The 18,323-nt window shown below is 36.2% G+C and overlaps 1 protein-coding gene across 17 annotated transcripts in view; it reads left to right on the top strand.

Annotated features, from left to right (window-relative positions):
* Positions 1-18,323, top strand: part of BMPR1B (bone morphogenetic protein receptor type 1B) — a 377,622-nt gene that overhangs the window by 291,958 nt on the left and 67,341 nt on the right. Inside the window, exon 4 of one of the 17 annotated variants that reach the window (XM_070505343.1) lies at positions 13,983-14,290. The exons of the other annotated variants lie outside the window; for them this stretch is intronic. The gene's annotated coding sequence lies outside the window, so the exon portion shown is untranslated. The remainder of the gene's footprint in view (positions 1-13,982; positions 14,291-18,323) is intronic. 17 annotated transcript variants of the gene reach the window in all.

Genomic DNA, 18,323 nt, shown 5'->3' with positions numbered 1-18,323 from the left:
AGTTTTGATTGTTGTTAAATTTGCCTTTATATTTCTAGCCATCTAGTCCTCATTGTTCCTGGGTCCACTTTGAAGTGGAAACTCTTTAGTTTAGAGAATACAGCTAATTATTTCTACATTTTCCAAGCAGGCTCTTGGTGCATTAGTACTAAGCAGTCAGTTTCTTGCTGTATGCTATAACGAGGCTTCTTTCTCCCATCCAGCCACTATCACAACCCCGAAGCCCATTTCCTTTCTAGTTGTGGATGCCAAGAGCTGAAGAATCAAAGTTGTTAGGTTGTCTAATGCAAAGAGAGAAAGAGAAGGACACCCAGATGTTGAGCTATGAATGTCTTGTAACTATAAAACAGATTTAATTTTTTGTGTGAATGGCAGAATGTTCAGAAAGCATGCAAAAAGAGTTCCTAAATTGTGTGCAGAAATGGAAATGTTCAGTGAATAAACTTCTCTCTTCCCAGGAGTCCTACCCTAATTCACAGCCCTCATTTAAAATTCCAGGAGCAACTGAGGCTTTGCTTGGAGGGATGAGCTTATTTCATGCTCTGCAGGAATCCATTGTGACTTTATTAGTATTACACTCTAGAAACGTCTTAGACTATAGTTAGCTTATCTTTTAGTCCATTATGATAATAGATATATTTGCTCATATAAAACTACTTTGAAAAGTTATAAAGTAATCTAGTTTTGTTTTAAGAAAATAAAGTTTTTACACTTAAAAACGTAAATGTCTTTCCTTCAAAAATTTGCAAAGGCTAGAATCAGAGTTTATACCTGGGTGAGCCAGTTAACATCAAACAATGAAATTCTTTGGTCACAAATTTCAGCTAATAATAATATACAAATTGTGCATACTTATTTGGGGTAAACACTGAGTACTGTTCTAAGCATTTTACGTATGTGAATGAATAAATACTGTTATTATCCTCATTTTGCAGATGAGGATATGAAGCTTCATGGAGGTTAAGTAAATTGTCTGAGGTCACACAGCTAATTATGCAAATCATGAATCAACTGGGTGACTCATGTAAATAAACTATACTCCTGCAATAAGAGGGTGATAGGTGATAGGCCAGAATGTATGCTTGCAGCTACTATTTCAGGTAGAGTAAAATATATAACATAGGAAGTTCCATGGAAACATCAAAAAAGATGCATGTATTTCTGATTGGGAAATGTAACATAGAACATGATGAAGGAGAGGGAAGCTGTTATAGACTGAAAGAATATTATGAGCAAAGGCATGGGAATATAAAAAACATGGTGCATATAATAAGAATTAGATGTGGACATAGAGTGGACCATGGACAATGAAGATGAAGCTGGAAAGATAGGTTGGGTCAATTCGTGGAGAACCTTGAATGCCTTCCTAAGAACTTTAGAACCATTAGAGATTTTGGTGTATTTTGCTTTAGCTTTTTGCTTTTGCAAGTTTGGTATGTGTGTTGTTATTTTTAGAAGGCAACAGTGCAAATAATGGATTATAAAAGTGGGAGGGAGATCAGAGAGTACGACAGTAGTACTGATTAGGGACAGGGATAAAGGGGATAGACAGGAGGGTTGCAGCCCATAGCTTGTATTTTGCCACAAGGGAACATGGCATACTCAGGAAAACCTATCCTTGCTACTGGGGGAAAAGACATCAAAGCTGCACACATCTGCTGGTGGTGACATCACAGTGTTATTATTGAGTGATTTGCTTAAAGCAGTTATATGGAGTAGTGAAAATCTCAGCACAGCCTTAAGACTTTATATCTGAGCCTCAGCCATTTATAAAAATGAGAATAATTGTACCTACCTTGCTGGGCTCTGGTAAGAATTATTTGAAAACATGCTTTCGCATGCTCTTACAACAGTGTTTCACCTGTTACTACCCAGTAAGTAGTAGTTTTCTTCCTTTCATTTGCGTATCATTTCAGTGGTTGTTATTCACTTGGCTGAAGCATACAAAGCACATTGTGATAGCCTTTGTATACAGGCCGGGGTTAATTGACAAGCCACTTTCTACAAATGATTTTTAAATTGTCTTCATACATTTTAAAGTGAGTATCCATATTACCTATATGTTCTCTTAATTTTCTTCTTATTAAAAAATAGGAAATTAGAGTCCAGTGAAGTTATATAACTGGCTTTTCATGATTATATATCAATGGGAGAGCTGAGGTAAATGATTAAATGTAGGCCAGTTTTAAAACTTTATTAACACTTTATGTGGATGTTATAGAATGTATGTGTGTATGATTTCTGAATTTATTTAACACACACATGTATATTCATGTAAGTATCTTGCAATGTGTAAGATCCTATGAAGATATAAAATATTTTAAAAAGTAGTCCCTAATATTACCTAGCAGTTGATAATAAGGTGTAAAGTGAATTGAATGTGGTGTACAGGCAGGGCATGCTATTTGTAAGAGGCATTTATGTAAAGTGCTCTGGAGGCAAAGTCCACGTGCCACACCACACAGACCTAAATATCAGTAAGTAATACTGGTGCACTTTATGTAATACCTAATGTTCTGTAGTGCTGTTCCTTTGAGTAGTCCCACATTTGTTTACCAGTACTAGCAGGAGCCACGATAATGGAATTTCCACATGTCTTTTCTTCCAATTAGTGAAATCAGTTTATAAAACAAATCAGAAAGTGGCAAAAATTGACTGAAAATTGGAAATTTGAATTAGTGCCAGTAGGTGTTACCAGTGATAAATACCAGCAGGTCATTTATCACACTCTAGAAAATACACTTGTGTGTGCATAATTTTAGACCGATATACATCTTTAAATTGATTCTGGATTCTTGTAGTGGCTTTTTATACCTTACGTAGTTGGAGTGAAAGATGTATCCTTTTCTGTGTTATAAACCTCACAATCTTTACTGTCAAGTTTTAAGCCATGGATTTCTGAAAAATGAACTAATATTTATTGGGCATTTACTTTATCTCAGTCATTGAGCCTTGTGCCAAGTGCTTTATATAGCATTTCATTTATCTGAGCAACAACCATATGAGAAGTAGACATTATTACTCCTGTTTTCAGGGTGGAGAAATGGAGGTCTAAGAAACTAATGAATTTGCTCAAAGGCGTGCAGCTAATCAGTGGCGCTGGGCATGGTCTGCACCCATGTGCTCTTCTGTAAAGTGCTGTGCAGGCCATGCTGCCACTGGAGACCGTGTTCAGAATCTTCCTCTCTCACACTCAAGTTCCAATGTTCCACTCCGTATTAACCTAAAATATAATTTAATTGAATTGCCTCTGTCAAAGCGTCTATTTCTTGAGTTTGAAAATTATATGGCTAAGGGACAGAAGGAATGTCAGAAAAATTCAGCTGCATTTTTGCAGTTTGTTTTCAATTTTAAAAGTGGAGAATTTACCAAATAGCAATTTAGTGTTACAGTAGAGCACACATACAGCCCTGAGGTGACATCATAATTATACATATGTGTGAGATAATAGCATTTGTACATTCTCTCGTGTCCGATGATCCTTGAAACCTTTAGGGAAGTTGTTATATGTGTTGCACGCCGACCGAGTGCCTGACACTCTTCTAGATGTGGAGGGGTCATCGCTACCACAGACGGAGAGCTCTTGCTCTCTGCAGCTCATATTCCAGTTGTAATATTCTAAATGTGTCACCTGAGTGTGAAATAATTGTACATTTAAGGCCTCGTGTGAGACAGATACTTTCAGTTTCTCCATATAATATTTTTAGGTAAGAAAAAAAGGTCTGTTAACTGTAACCCTTCTTTAAGACCTTTATATGAGAGAAATCTGACTTTTCTTAATTCAAAATTGGCTGTTTTCTGAGCATGAAGGAAAAGCTGATCTGTGTTAGGAAATCAAGAGTTAAACTAATTTCAAATCAAGACATAAATATAATTAAAGAAAAGCTTATCTCAATATAGTTAACCTTTCAGTGTTCAGATATGAAAAAGAAAAAATCTCAAGAAGAAACAGAAAATAATACCTATGATAGCTCACAATCAGAATTCAGAGCAAAGCAAAGCAAACAAAAATCAGCCATGACTGTCTAGTGCCACATTTGGCAAACTCTTTTTCTTTCTTTGATTACTTTTCGAGAATGTGAACTGTCTGTGTGTTTATTTTACTCTCATATTAATGAATCATTTCTTCTTAAGTGTTTGTCAACATTTCATAACTGGCAGCATCTAATGGTACTAGATTAATTAAGATTCTGTACCTTAATTTTGCATTTAAAGAACAATTAAAAGCATTAAAGCATAAATTTACATTAATAATTGCTTTCACATGTATTGGGCACACAACACTTTTGTGAGCAATCTAGTGTTTCTAAGTGAAAATCCCTCTTTAGATCTCAAAAGGCATCAATACTTATATATTTTTTCTTTCTTTTTAAAATCATCGCTTATACACAACTACCTTCTCTTCTACCATAGTTAAAATTTCTTATCTTGAAATATCTATAAATTTACGTATCTCTTTCTAAAGACCAGTAGCCAGTCATCTAGTACACCAGTTGTCAAAGTATGACTCACAAGCGTAATAATGTTAAGATGTATGATTAGCATTTGCACTGATGGTACAAAAGAGATGGTGGGTAGAGCTGCTGGTAGGACCTTAGCACAGAGCAAGGCTGAGCACCAAATTCTACTAGCATTCTTCACTGACGTGCACTCAAAGTAAAAACTAGCCACCAAACCAGCCAACCAGCCAAACATCAAACCAGCTAACCAAACCCAAACAGCTAGCTTCATTTAGTAATATCCTGAATGCAGCAGTAAAAATTGATAATTTTATTAAATTCCAACCTCTGAGTGAATGTCTTTTTAATATTCTGTATGACCAAATGTGCAGTGTACATAATGAAATTCTTCAGCGTACTGAAGATTAATGATTACCTTGAGACTTTTTTCATGAAATGCATTTTTTTTTTTACTAGAAAGAATGACTGACAACTGTGGTTACTGGGACTTGGGTATTTGCAGGCATGTTCTCAAGAATGAATGAAGAGAGCCTGTCACTTCAAGGAAAACAATTGACAGTATTTATTGCTAATGATAAAACTCAAATTTTCAAGCGAAAATTAGGATTTTGGAAAGCTTGTAATCCTGTAATTCACAGAACTGATCTGCATGAGTGAGCGAACCAAAATTTTTTCTCCAGATGATTAATGCCCATTGTTTTATATTCATGCATGTGTTAAAAAGTCCATTCAAAGTACATGATAGACAGTAGATTTTAATTTATCAGAATATAAAAATTTCATTGATAGGGTTTGAGATTCCACATTGCAACCAACTTTTAAGACACTTCTACTTGTCCAATTTTTGTGTAGTATCAAAGAATAACCACCATTATATGAAAAAGCTGTTAAAATATTCCTCCTTTTCTAACTACATGTCTGTGCCATATATTCTTTATATATGTCAACCACAAGAACATATTGTACATCTAATGAAGAAGCAGATGTCCAGTTTCTTCTATAGTCACGCATTGCTAAATGACGGGGATTTCGTCATTGTGGAAACATCAGAGTGTACTTACACAAACCTAGACGGTATAGCCTACTACGCAGCTAGGCTATATGGTACTAATCTTATGGGAGCACTGTCGTATATGCCATCCATCGTTGACTGAGACATTATGCATTATGTCACTGTATTAAGTCAGACGTTAAAGAAACTTGTAAAAATGTAAAACAGTGCCACTCTTCTCACTATTATTTTTTTGAAAATATGTTAAAATGGATAGGTTGTTATTTTTAAATGAATCATATATTAAAAACTGTTCAGTTTTAATTTCTAACATGGTAAATATGGATACCTATAATCTACACAAACAAAAATTTGATGTCCTCAATGGTTTTTAATAATGTGAAAGGGGGGGCTGGCCCCGTGGCCGAGTGGTTAAGTTCGCGCGCTCCGCTGCAGGCAGCCCAGTGTTTCGTCAGTTCGAATCCTGGGCGCGGACATGGCACTGCTCGTCAGACCACGCTGAGGCAGCGTCCCACATGCCACAACTAGAGGAACCCACAACGAAGAATACACAACTATGTACCGGGGGGCTTTGGGGAGAAAAAGGAAAAAAAAAAAAATAAAATCTTTAAAAAAAAAAAAAAAAAAAAATAATGTGAAAGGGTCCTGAGAACAAAATATTTGAGAATTGCTGTCTGTAGTTGTCATTGCTCTTGAAAGTCGCAAAGACTAGAGCTTGAATCCCGCCTTTGCCTACTGCTCACTTGTTTGTTCTCAGGCAAATAACCTCCTTCCCCTCATCTATAAAACAAATATTTTGAGAATTACATTATATGATCTATAAACACACACTAGGGCATAGATAAATGATTATATCTCGTGTAATCCTTGGAAAAACTCCTTGAAGTGTAAGTACCATTACTCTGAAGTGTTTGAGACCAAAGGAAATTGAGAACTTGCTTCAGCTCAGACAACTAATAAGTAGCAGAACTGGGATTCTTATATTTTATTAATATAACATTCAATACACCCTTTTCATGCTATAGATATGAAAAAAGAATGCTTATCGGTATATTCTAAGTTATGTAGAACCATAACGTATTTGAAGTGGAAGGAAGGTTAGAGAACATATCTTCCTACATCTCATGTCACTGATAAGGTAACCCAGGGTACGCAGATATACTGTCGTGACCCCTAAGTTGCTTTGAACCTGGCAGCATTTTTAACATAGTTGTTCCCATCCTTTCTTAGCCTCCTTCTATTCTTCTTTGCTTGGCCAGATTAAAAGATCTCAAGTATCTTTGGCAAGAACTCTACTTACCCATCCTACGTAGATGCCAACGGAAACAAAAACAAATGAGAAAGAAGACAAAAATGTTAATAGTAAATAGCCATAACCTTCTATGACTACTGGCTGATGTTCATTACTTCTATTAGTAACAAAATTACCAATAGATTTTTTTTTTCAGTCCTTAGGAACTCAGTACTCATTAGAAATTTAGCTGACGTGATTTAAAAAGAGGGTGTGTGGGGAGACTTAATATGTAATTAAAAAGCAAAAGGAACTGGGAGTGTTTGGAACAGGAAAGTGCATGTGACAGTCAGGGTCAGACAACCCATCTCCTCAGAGCAGGCTAATAAGATTTCAGGATCACGCTGTTTTTGGTGGTTTCTTAGGAGGAGGGCATAGTACTGTGCTATGCGTGCTGATGCCTCCTGTCTTCACCCACAACCCGAAGATACCTTGTGGAGGATGGAATGAAGGTTTTGGTACGACCAGTCTATTACATTTATTCTTTTTGTGTTTCTTCAAAATTTCTTTTCATTTTACTATTACTAAGTAGAATTATAAACATAAACTTAATCGATTGAGTTTATGCTGTATCAGAGTAAAATTCAACCTTTATTTAAATACAGTTTGTGTAAATATTGAGTTCAGAGGAAATGACAATTATTTGGAAATTCACAACTACTGTTCATTGTTGGCCATTTGTCCTGTCATTTTTTTTTCCCATTCTCTAATATAATATAGTCTCCTTTCAGTCTATTCAAATCCCTTTCTCAGTAAACTCATTAATGCAAACTCAGTAGCATAAATAATTTTATGTGTAGGTAATATTCCCTAAATATGTAAGTGTAGATGCCAGCCTTAAAATCTGCCTGAAACTAGATGCATGAAGTCAGGGATACCCATATGTACATCCATCTCTAATATATAAAGATGTATGTACTTAGTCGTGAATGATTTCCTGTGTTCGTAGTCAGGCAGGCTTGGATTTATTGTTATTCCTCCTGTCCATGACTGCTTATGATCTTAGGCAGTAGGAGGTTAGATGTCCTTTTCCCAAATTCTTTATTAGGTAAGGATAGAGTTGAAAGTAGTTAGGGGTTTAACGTGTTACAGTGTTTGGGAATATTTTGGTTACTGGAGCAGCCACTGCTTGTTTCTGCACACGATTCCTTTCTTTAGAAACAACCATTATCACTCTCCTTGTTACCCATCCAGACAATGTGGTCATGGGAAAAGCAGTCACTGTGTGGCACTACTATATTATGGTGTTGACTCAGGGTCATTTCCTTCACACTAAATTTCTAATCTAGACAGGTATGTTTGGCTGTCTTTTCTAGTGATCTAATTCATTCATTGGCATTCCTTCCACAAACATTTCCTGAGAACCTATGTTTACTGCCTAAGCCTTATTTGGTAAATCATCACTGTGCTGATTTTCCAAACAAAACATTCTGGACATTCTGGAGATTTCCAAGTCAGTAACCTAGCCCAGGCTAGAAATCATGATTCTTAGACCTGTTTGGAGTGTAGTTATCCTCTTACACATGTGACTTGGCCTATTGTAAGAGTTGGTGCTTGGTTACATGTCTTGTATGTAAGTTACTACATTTTGATATAAAGGCACAAGCATAAGCATCTCAGGTTTTCCTTTCATGGTTCCTTTGCCCTTTTTTCCCAGTGCACTCATTTTCTCTTTGTCCTAAAACTCCTCTTCGGCGGGGTTCATCTAGGCTGGGAAAACTACTCTTTGTTCATAACCCCGGAAGGAACGTACGAAGGCAGACCATCCTCTGAGAGAGACTGTGGTTCTGGCTGGGTGTCTGGGTATGTGAGAAGAGATGGGATTCAGCAGACTAACAGGGCAGCTCCCCTGAGACACAACAAGCAAGGATGAAAGTTCACAAACAGGAGTGTATGTCGAGTGGAGGGGGGCAGAGGGGACATTTCACACCTGGTGTTTCCTATCTTCTCAGTGGGAGTGGGAGGGAAGAAAGGAGACATCTGGGCCTTCAAGAATACTGAAGTTTTTGAAAAGCCTTTGGGGGTTGGGAGACAAGATAGGAGGAAGGAAGGCAGAAAAGGGTCTCAAATCAAAAAGGCACATTCTACGGGTATACTGGAGTGGAGAGAGCGCCTGCCCAGTTTCCCCATGCATTGTGGAATATGGCCACTAAAGGCCTGTGGGTTTGCTGCTACTGAAAAGAGAAATAAAGCTGAAAACCTAGGCATGTGTCTCTGTGAAACATAAGCAAATGTGTCAGCCACTGCCAGTGTCACAGCAGGAGCGTGGAGTGCCATGGTGTATCGCTCTGAGCTTTAGCTTGTCACCAGGGCACGAGCATTCAGGTGCTGGGAGATGGACTGAGAAGAAAAAGGAAAAAATGTTTTAACAGTTTCAGTTTTTTGATCATTAGCTGGGGGAGTTGTTCAGTAGTGACACATTTTTGAGGTTTGGAAAATACTAGGAACATTTGGCAAGAAGAGACAGATTTTGTGGGAATAATTTGTGACTTGTGGATCATCACTGTGGACATATTTGTGGGATGTGTGCATGTGAAAAGGAAGGTTATATATACTGAATCTTTTGAATGAATGTTAATATGGTTGATGATGATTTTTTTAAGTCTAAATTGATGCGATGATTTTGGATCATTAATAAACATAATCAGAAATCTATGACTATTAGGTCATTTTACTAGGAGGCAGAATTTTTCTAATCTTGCTTGGGAACTCAGTCATTTAATGGCAAGAATTTCCTTCCAGTCACTATTTATTTTTAAGATTAAGAACATGTCACATTTAAGTTGCTGTTTGTGTTTAATAGAGATTTTGAATGACTAAGTTCATGGTTTTCTAGCGTAAGCACTGGAAATTTCAGATTTGAAATACTACTGCCGTCTTTCTGTCCCAACATTGTTACACCAGCAGTCAAATTATGTAAGCGTTTCCCCAAGAGCAAGTGACCATTAATGTGAACCAGTTATTCTTAAGCATTTGTTGCTGTTATCCTAACATTTAATTTTTTTCTGGGTTGTCATAGTTTTCATGATGTGACAAAAACTTATGTATGTTGAAAATTTTATTGTTGTTCAACCTGTTGTATTGTCAGTGAAGTAGAACAGAAGAGGTGAGACTGGAGAAAACATTAAAGGTTTACTAAGAGGTACCAGTGAGTTTGATGTTACCAGCAGAGGTGCTTTTGAACAATACTACTAAGGAATAGAGCAAATGAGACTTGGGGTGTTTTTAACAATTAGTCAGCATTAGTGTAATATTCCTCCAGGGAGTGTCTGTAATGCCCACAAGAATGTGTTGGTGGAGGGATAAGATTCCAGGCTAACCTGCACTTTCTTTCAGTAGTTGACATAACACACACCTGTGTGTTCTCTTCTCTGACCTCAAGATTGTTTTGAAAAGCTTCTGACATCTGGAAGTGTGAAAAAGAGCAGATTTTGATTTGCTTTCTGACAAGTAGGAAAAATAAGTTCTAAATGTCCTGCTTTACCTGTATATGGGTCTTTCAGTAAGGGCCTGGATTTATCTCATATCCTTCTAATCAACTGTGGAATAAGCCTCCAAGTTTCCATGATAGATGAGGGTTTTCCTTGAAGCATTTTAACATGTGCGAGAGAGAAGTATGTATATATAGTTACATAATAAATGTAAATAGATGTAAAATAGCACTCGTGTTTCTTTTTCTTGGGCGGAGTCATTTAGAAATTCTCTCTCAAAATAGTTGAATTGTTTGTGAGTAGGAATAATAAAGAAAACTGACCTAATTTAACTTTACTTTTTACATAGTGATAGGCAAGATTTTCCTTAATGTACATTTGCTCAGCATCAGTATTACCATAAATGTTGTCACTTCAGAGAAAATATCTATCAAGTAGCAGTAAATTTACTTTGAACTCAGATTACTCTGCAGTAGCTTCGGTAACTGAATCAGTTGGCCTTTAAGAATATATTTTATATATTTATATTATAAAATTAAATGTTCAATTTCTTCTCTTTCAGCATCCCTAGGATCCTACATTGATTTTTGTTAAATTCACAGATTTTTCTTTTCAGAATTAAGCTTCCCTTGGTTTGGCATCAGCAACTTATTCCTTGCAGTCTATTTAATTGAGTAGCCTCTGCTGTTTATGCTAAAATGCAGATAAATGGCTTTCAGCACATTGTTTATAGTTTAGTAGTTCCTGAAGTGAGTCAACATTATCTGCTAGCGTCTCCATGTCATAACTAATGATCTCTCTGCTTATACTTTCTTGCTAGTGAGGAGACACTGAACTCTACAAGGCAAGAGCCTGGCACGGGGGTGGGGTGGATTGTTTGGGATGGCGCCTATTGGACAAGGCTTGTTTTCCCCCCTTATTGGTATGAAATGGGAAGAGAAATATGTCCTTTACCACGATTTTAGCATGCAAAAAAGCTGACACAAAGGGCCATATTCTAAGGGCTGGGGTGAAAAATTTTTAGGAAGTAGTTGTTAGAGGGATTTGTTTTATTCCAGATTATCTGTCTAATTAATAAGTAGCACAAGTTTAATACTTTCCTGGCCAAGCTATTTGACTTGATGATAGAGAGTGTGAGCTGTCAGGAAGTGTTCAGATGACCACCAAATAGCTACTATGGTTTGAAGGATGAAAGCAAATATTTTTTGTCTACCAAGAAAGATGGGAAGAAAATAAATAACTTTGTTAACTAATCATTTATCATAAATGGGGCCTATTCATTCTGAAAAATCATCATGCTCTTTCTTTAGGGAAAAAGCTAAACCAAAGAAAAAACTATGTGACTTCACCCTGAGTGAGGATGAGCGGGCCTGATTACCATAAGCGTTAAAGGCCTACAGGTTTTACCAGTCTCTCATTCATCGAATAAGGAGAATGCTTGCCTCCCATGTTGAATTATCTTCTGGGTTTTTAGGTAGAGAATGGGGCATTCTGTATGGCAACACAGAGGATGGTTTTTTAACAGCTGAAGTATCAACCCTTACATTTTCGTAAAATATTTTCTTTCATCTCATTTGTTCTTTGTAAATGTGGAAAACCTTGTAACCGAAGTGGCCATTTAGGATAGACATTGTCCTCTGCTCTCCCATATTATATTATTATTTTAGGGAGCACTGTGGTCATTTGGATGGAACTTAACTTTTTATTTCTTGCCTTCTTACTGGAAGTTAAGATCACATACCCAACTTATCAAAATATTGCAGGGTGAAAAAATGTAACACACACAGATATACCTGCCTTGTGTTGGTGTGGCTTAAAATATAGAAACATGTGAAGAAAGGCTTATGAGAGAGAATTATTTTTCATGCAGCATCTTAGATTCAGGGTTTTTGTTGTTCTTTTTTTGTTGGTTGTTTATTGTGAGATCCCATACGCTAATTATTTAAAAGAGGAGGAAGGAAACATTTTGACCTTCGAATATAATGTGTGGGTGGGTACATTATTGGCATAAATGAGAAGATGTGAATTTGGATAAAGAAATATAAAGAGGGAAAATTTAAAGGTAAGATCAGTAGGATGTTTCAAAGCCTTGGCGACTCAGTCTTCTAGCTTTATACAGTTAAAAAATAAAGAAAATAAGATGGTTTTGGGAGGATGTTTTGAAAACTGAAGCCATTTGTTTATGGAAAGAAGGACAGCTTGAACAGTATCAGGCCAGAATGTTCCACTGTGTGCCATACCCAGATGTAAGATAACGCCATCGTTAGAATAACACAGTCTCAATTCAGATCTTTCCTTGGTGTTTCTGCCCAAAAGTCAACAAGATTGTCCTTTGGCAATCTTATTCCTATAAACCAAAGCAAAGTGGATGGTGGTTGAGAATCTTAGCACTATTTTAATGGCCAATTAAGTATAATTTCAGAAAAAAAAATTTTTTTTGTCTTAAAATTACAAGAGTCTGTATATTTTCTAGTCATATACATACCCAGGACCCAATTCAACCATCTTATTTTACTTTGGTTGCACAAATGGGGACAGTTAGGAGACTATGAATATAACATTTTGTGGCATAACTACTAAATCTTGGCCCTCCTTCACTTGGCCTCAAAGTCTTACTTGGAACTTTAAATATAGTATTTTCTCTAACACGTATCTCTGAATATAAGGGAAAGCTATAAGACTTGTCAGATTCTGATGACAGAGAATGTTTTTATAAACACAGGAATTTCTTTTGACCCTATTGCTCCTAAGATATATCATACAGAGTTTTTTTATTTTTATACAGTGCTTGGCTTAGCAGGTAATTAGTATCTCATCAATGAACACAATAAATTATTAAACATTTTCTTTAATATATGCATTTAAATTATATTTACATTTTGAAATTTATATGTTTTCTTCATTTCAGCTCTTTTTGTGTATATAAATAATTTTTTTGTTTTTGAACCATCTGCTGTTAGGAAACAGTATCTGTTTTTTGAATAAGGTTTTAGATTATTTATTGAAAATGGCACAGATACTAGCTTGGGGGACAGATGGTTTTGTGTTTATATAGAGTATGAAAGGAAATAGAGTGAAAGTTTTAGTGTGAGTGAATGGTCAGCAGTCCTTTTGTGACAAAATAACAACAACGAAAAAGGTAACTTCTATTCCACGCGAATTAGATTTTAAGGTTTGTGAACATGGTGGCCATTTCTTCTTCATTTCTGTGAAGCCAAAGTGCTTTGTAGACAGCCTTATGTATGATACATATTTCTTAAAGCAGCTTGGACTTGCTGGTAGTTTTATGCTGGTTAAAATACTATCTTATGCTGGTTTAGTGATACATGATAAGTAGGATAGTTGTGTCTTAAATATAAATTTTATATAAAAAATTTTAATGAGTCAAGTCAAATGATATGGCGGACTTAATACAAAGATAAAATAAGTGGTAATCATTTGGTTTCAGTTTTCCCAATATCTTCAAAGGTTCCAAATCATGAAAGGAGTCTGACATTTAGTATAGGTAAACCTCTTTAAAGAAAATTTTTAAAATATTTATGTAGCTGATCAACTTGTGAAGTTGTGCTTTATTTTAAAATAAACTTAAGAGTTGCATGCTAAAGTACCATTCTGAATGTCAAAGGGTAATATCAAAAAATAGATTTTAGGTATTTTAATGTCATATATTTTTCTGCCTTGCATATAAATCAGAGGCAGCTTTTAACCATCTGGAAATGTTACATAATATACTGTGGTCAGTGACTTTTTTTTCTTTCTTTCTTTTTATTTATTTTTTTGATTCTAAGGTTTCCTTTCTCTTACCTTTCCACTGTCATATGCCATGTATCCTGAACAAAGCTCGCTGCCTGACCGGAATAATCTCTCTTGCCAGCTTATAATCAAAGGGAGTACTGAGAAAAACAGCTGAGCTGTATTAGGCAGCCCCAGTCTGGACTGCATTTCTTAACTGCTGAATAACACATCACAGGTGCAGGATTAGTGCTGCCCACGGTGCTGGTCTTTTTAGTGGAAACCCCTGGCAATTCTGTGCCTCCTCCTCATGTCTCATCCCAGGGAACCTGGCAACGATCTATCAAGCTTACAGAAATCAAAAGTGAGTAGTGGGAGAAGCTTTCTATCTTACAGAGGCTGTTTTTCCCTCCGAAAGATGTAGGCAAGATCAGTTAAGCCAATTCTGGCACACACACAAAAAGATGATAGAACTTAGTCTTTCTTGGTATGGAGGGTGAAATAGAACAATTCAGGGGGTGCAAAAATTTTATGCACAAAAATCACATGGCAAGAAAATGGAGTTCAGCTTAACTGTCCCAGCAGTATATAATTTAGGTTACTTTTAAACTACTAAAACTTTCATGTATATTATTTTAACTTTTGTGTTGTGTATGTGTTGGAGTGGGCATGTGTGTTTGCCTCTACAGATTTTCCAGCACTGTCGTGGTTAAAATCAAGTGTCGTGGCTGTGTAAAGTGCTTGTGGCATAATTTAATTTTTGTAACTTTTGACATTCTGAATTTTTCTGCTGTGACATATAACTCTAGATTCGTAGGTTGTGAAAGTCAACATTGCTTTCTCACAAATGTGGTTTTTAAAAAATGCAAAAATATTTATAAAGTAAAAATTAATGATTTAAATATTAGAACAAATGAATGTTTTGAAAATATAGTTACTAAGTCAATTACTTTTGATCAAGAAGATTATAAGTTGCTTTAGCAAGGTAAAGTATACGTACACTGAGAAATGAAGGCAAGTATATTTTAGTAATTGAGGTCATTCTTGGCGTCTGTCTTAGAAAACTTTTCTATGAAGCATAATACATAAATGTAAACAAAGCCATGTAGATAATACTGCAGGTTTTGAACAGTTTTTCTTTAAATTTTTTCTCTTAAACTCTATAATGGCTCTCTAATATTTATGTTTTGTTTTAATTCATTTTGTTGCTGGTTATCATTATTCCATATTGTATCACCAGAGATAGATCTTTAAACTCATTAGTGATAATAGTGTATTCTAAGTTGTTTTTAGAAAATATATTCTATATATTTTATGCTTGAAGTATTTAAACATTTGAAATAGCAATGTATTTGTATTTTTAGGTCAATATGCAGCTTAACTAAGGTATCCATTAACAATTATCCAATTAGAGGATACAGAAAGGATTAGAAGCAGAGAGATCCTAAATGCTTTCGAGGTTTTTTTCTTTGGGGAAAAAGAATAGCATGAATGTGGTGATGTGGTTTCTAATCTGTCTGGCTTCATTGTTACTTCTCTTCTTTACATATGTGAGTGTGTTCACAGTAGTTGTACACATCATGCTGTCTTGGGAGTGCTTTGCAAAGGTGCAGAGTAAGTTGTGTGGCGGCACGTTGAGCATTGACTTTGATTAGCTTCAGAACTTTGTGAAGCAGAGCACTGACAGACTCGTCACTGAATAAAACTGTAGCTCCTGCTTGGCAGTCTGCCAAGTGCTAGTTGATTCTTTGACATTATTGTCTAAGAGGCTATGGTTCAGTTTCTCTTCCAACAACGTGGATTGGTACAGACACGGTAAATATTTTAAAACACAGAGATATTTTTAATTTTTAATCATCCTATCATCTGTGATTATGCTATTTTATGGATATAGATTCAGTTTGATGTTAAATTGTCTTTAAACATCATGGTTACTTCCTTGTCAAGTTTGTTATTTCTTATATCGATGCTTATATTAAAATACTTATAACCATGTTGTGTTTTAGAGTATTTTCATAGATTTTTAATTGATATGAACATTTTGGTTGAGTTTCTCCAAATTCAAAACCTTATTAAAACCTGAGGGAAAGGCTAGCTGCTGTTTTGCCTTCAAAGAGTGTGAATGTGCTGCCCTCACGATCGATTACTGTGCCGACTCAGGCTCGTAGCTAACAAATGTGTGTGTGTGTTGTCTGTTCACATTTATGTAAGATTTAATCTTTTCGTGGTTTGCTCTTGCCATAATTTAGCATCCCATAAACAAAACACTTGAAACTGAAGCTTTCGCTTTTTATCCAGATGTTTTGGGGTCTTGGCAGGGCTTTTATGATGTAAAATGTTGAAAACATGATTATCCTACAGAACTTGGGTGATGTGGTAATGTGGATATGTGAGTGTGGTGAAAAGAGGAACAATTGCCAGTGAATGGAAACATGTAGAAATATTTTATGATAAAAGCCCTAGCTTCTGTAGAGAGCCAGCACATCTCTAACATTTTTTATTTAATGTGTTTTGTTAACCTGCTCAGTAGTGTCAACAATGAACCAAGGAAATGAGAAGCTGTCAGTACCTTTGGTGCTTATGTTTTCCATAAAAGATATTGGTTGATTACTGCCACCCGGAGTAATCTTTCCTGCTGTGCACTCCTACCGAGGACTTACTCATGTTTGACAATTATATGTGGCGTTATGACATCTATTTCATTGTTCTCGTATATGGTGTTTTGATTTTCCATATGTGGTTGATTTGTCTCCCCATGTTCCATGTGTTGTTGATTTGTCTCACCAGCAAGAGTGTTATTTTACTGAGGGAACTTCAGGTGTTCTGGGCCATTGTGTTATGTAGATGGAATGGATTTAATGATTATTTGCTAAATGAATGTACCACAGGAAAAAAGAAAATTAAAGACAGTATGGTAGTCGGCCTTGAACAGACTTTCAATATGCTTCTTAAGCTAAAAAGCTCTCTATTTTTATAGACTTTTTGCTCACAGTGATGAATCTAGAAAGAAAGGGAAACTAAAAGGAAGTAAAATGAAGCAAAAGAAGGGAAGTTGAAGAGGAAGAGAGAATCTGGACGAGAGAATGAGGATGGGGCGAAAAGAAAAGGAACAGAAGTAGAAACGTGGGCGATGAAAGAGTGGGGAAAAGGAACAAAAAAAATGGAAGTAGGAGAAGAGAGAATACTGAAGAATGAGAACAAAAAATTTGAACAGTCAGCTTCAGCAGCACAGAAAACAACAATGGTTTACTGTTACTCTCTCTGTGTGCAAGGGACTGTGGTAGGCACGTTACCGGGAAGACCTCGTCCAATTCTCACAGCAAAGCAGTGAATGCTGCCGCTCTCCTGTCCTCTGTAAGGAAGGTTAATGACTTGCTTAACCTTCCGAGCAAGAAAGTAGCTGAGCTGGGGTGTGAACTCTTTTGTCTGTTTTACCCCATATCCTGATCAGGTCTGGGTGCACAGCGTGGTGACCATACCTGATTCTAGTTTCTCACCTGGCATTTCATCCCTCCATAGCATGCCCAGGAACTTACCACCACTTCTTCCCTTGTCCCTCTCTCTGACTTCTAAGACTCTTGAAGCAGAAACATTCCTGTGCAAGTAATGTCACAGCTAATGATAGAAAATCTACTCTTCCCTTAGAATACATGTGCTTTTGCTTTGGTATTTTTGAATTGAAATTGTATTTATATTTTATTACTTTTCAAAAGAGTTTGGGTACATATCCCAACTTTTTATTAATGATTGGGTTTCATGTTGTTCATATATATTTTTTCTAAGTTTTTGTTGCAAACAATGTAGAAAATTTATTTGAAAATGTATTAATATAATGGGGGGGAGGGTTTTTTGAATTGAATAAGCTTATTAGACCATAAATTAAACCGTTAAACTGAGTTAAATGATTCAAGGTTTAAGTGATAAAAATAAAAATTAGTTATCTATTTAAATCTACTATTGGAGATCACTAAAGTTATTTTAAAAATTAATATTGTTTGTAAGCCTGATTCACGTTTTATTCCTGTGTGGTATAAACTCTTAGTTTCAACCAGTGTATTTAAACCAGTTTTGGCTGAGATAGGAAATGGGCATTGATCCACATTATTTATTATCATAACAGTATGGATAGGGGTATCATGGATCATTCCCAAAGCATCGCTGGCCAGTTTATTTTTATTTTTTTTTTGAGGAAGATTAGCCCTGAACTAACTACTGCCAGTCCTCCTCTTTTTGCTGAGGAAGGCTGGCCCTGAGCTAACTTCCGTGCCCATCTTCCTCTACATGTGGGATGCCTACCACAGCATGGTGTGCCAAGCAGTGCCGTGTCTGCACCCAGGATCCGAACCGGCGAACCCCGGGCCGCTGAGAAGTGGAACGTGCGAACTTAACCGCTGCGC

The sequence above is a fragment of the Equus asinus genome, chromosome 3 (assembly GCF_041296235.1).
Source record: "Equus asinus isolate D_3611 breed Donkey chromosome 3, EquAss-T2T_v2, whole genome shotgun sequence".
Lineage (NCBI taxonomy): Eukaryota > Metazoa > Chordata > Mammalia > Perissodactyla > Equidae > Equus > Equus asinus.
Note: the sequence above shows the minus strand (reverse complement) of the source record. Positions and strands in the feature narration are given on the sequence as shown.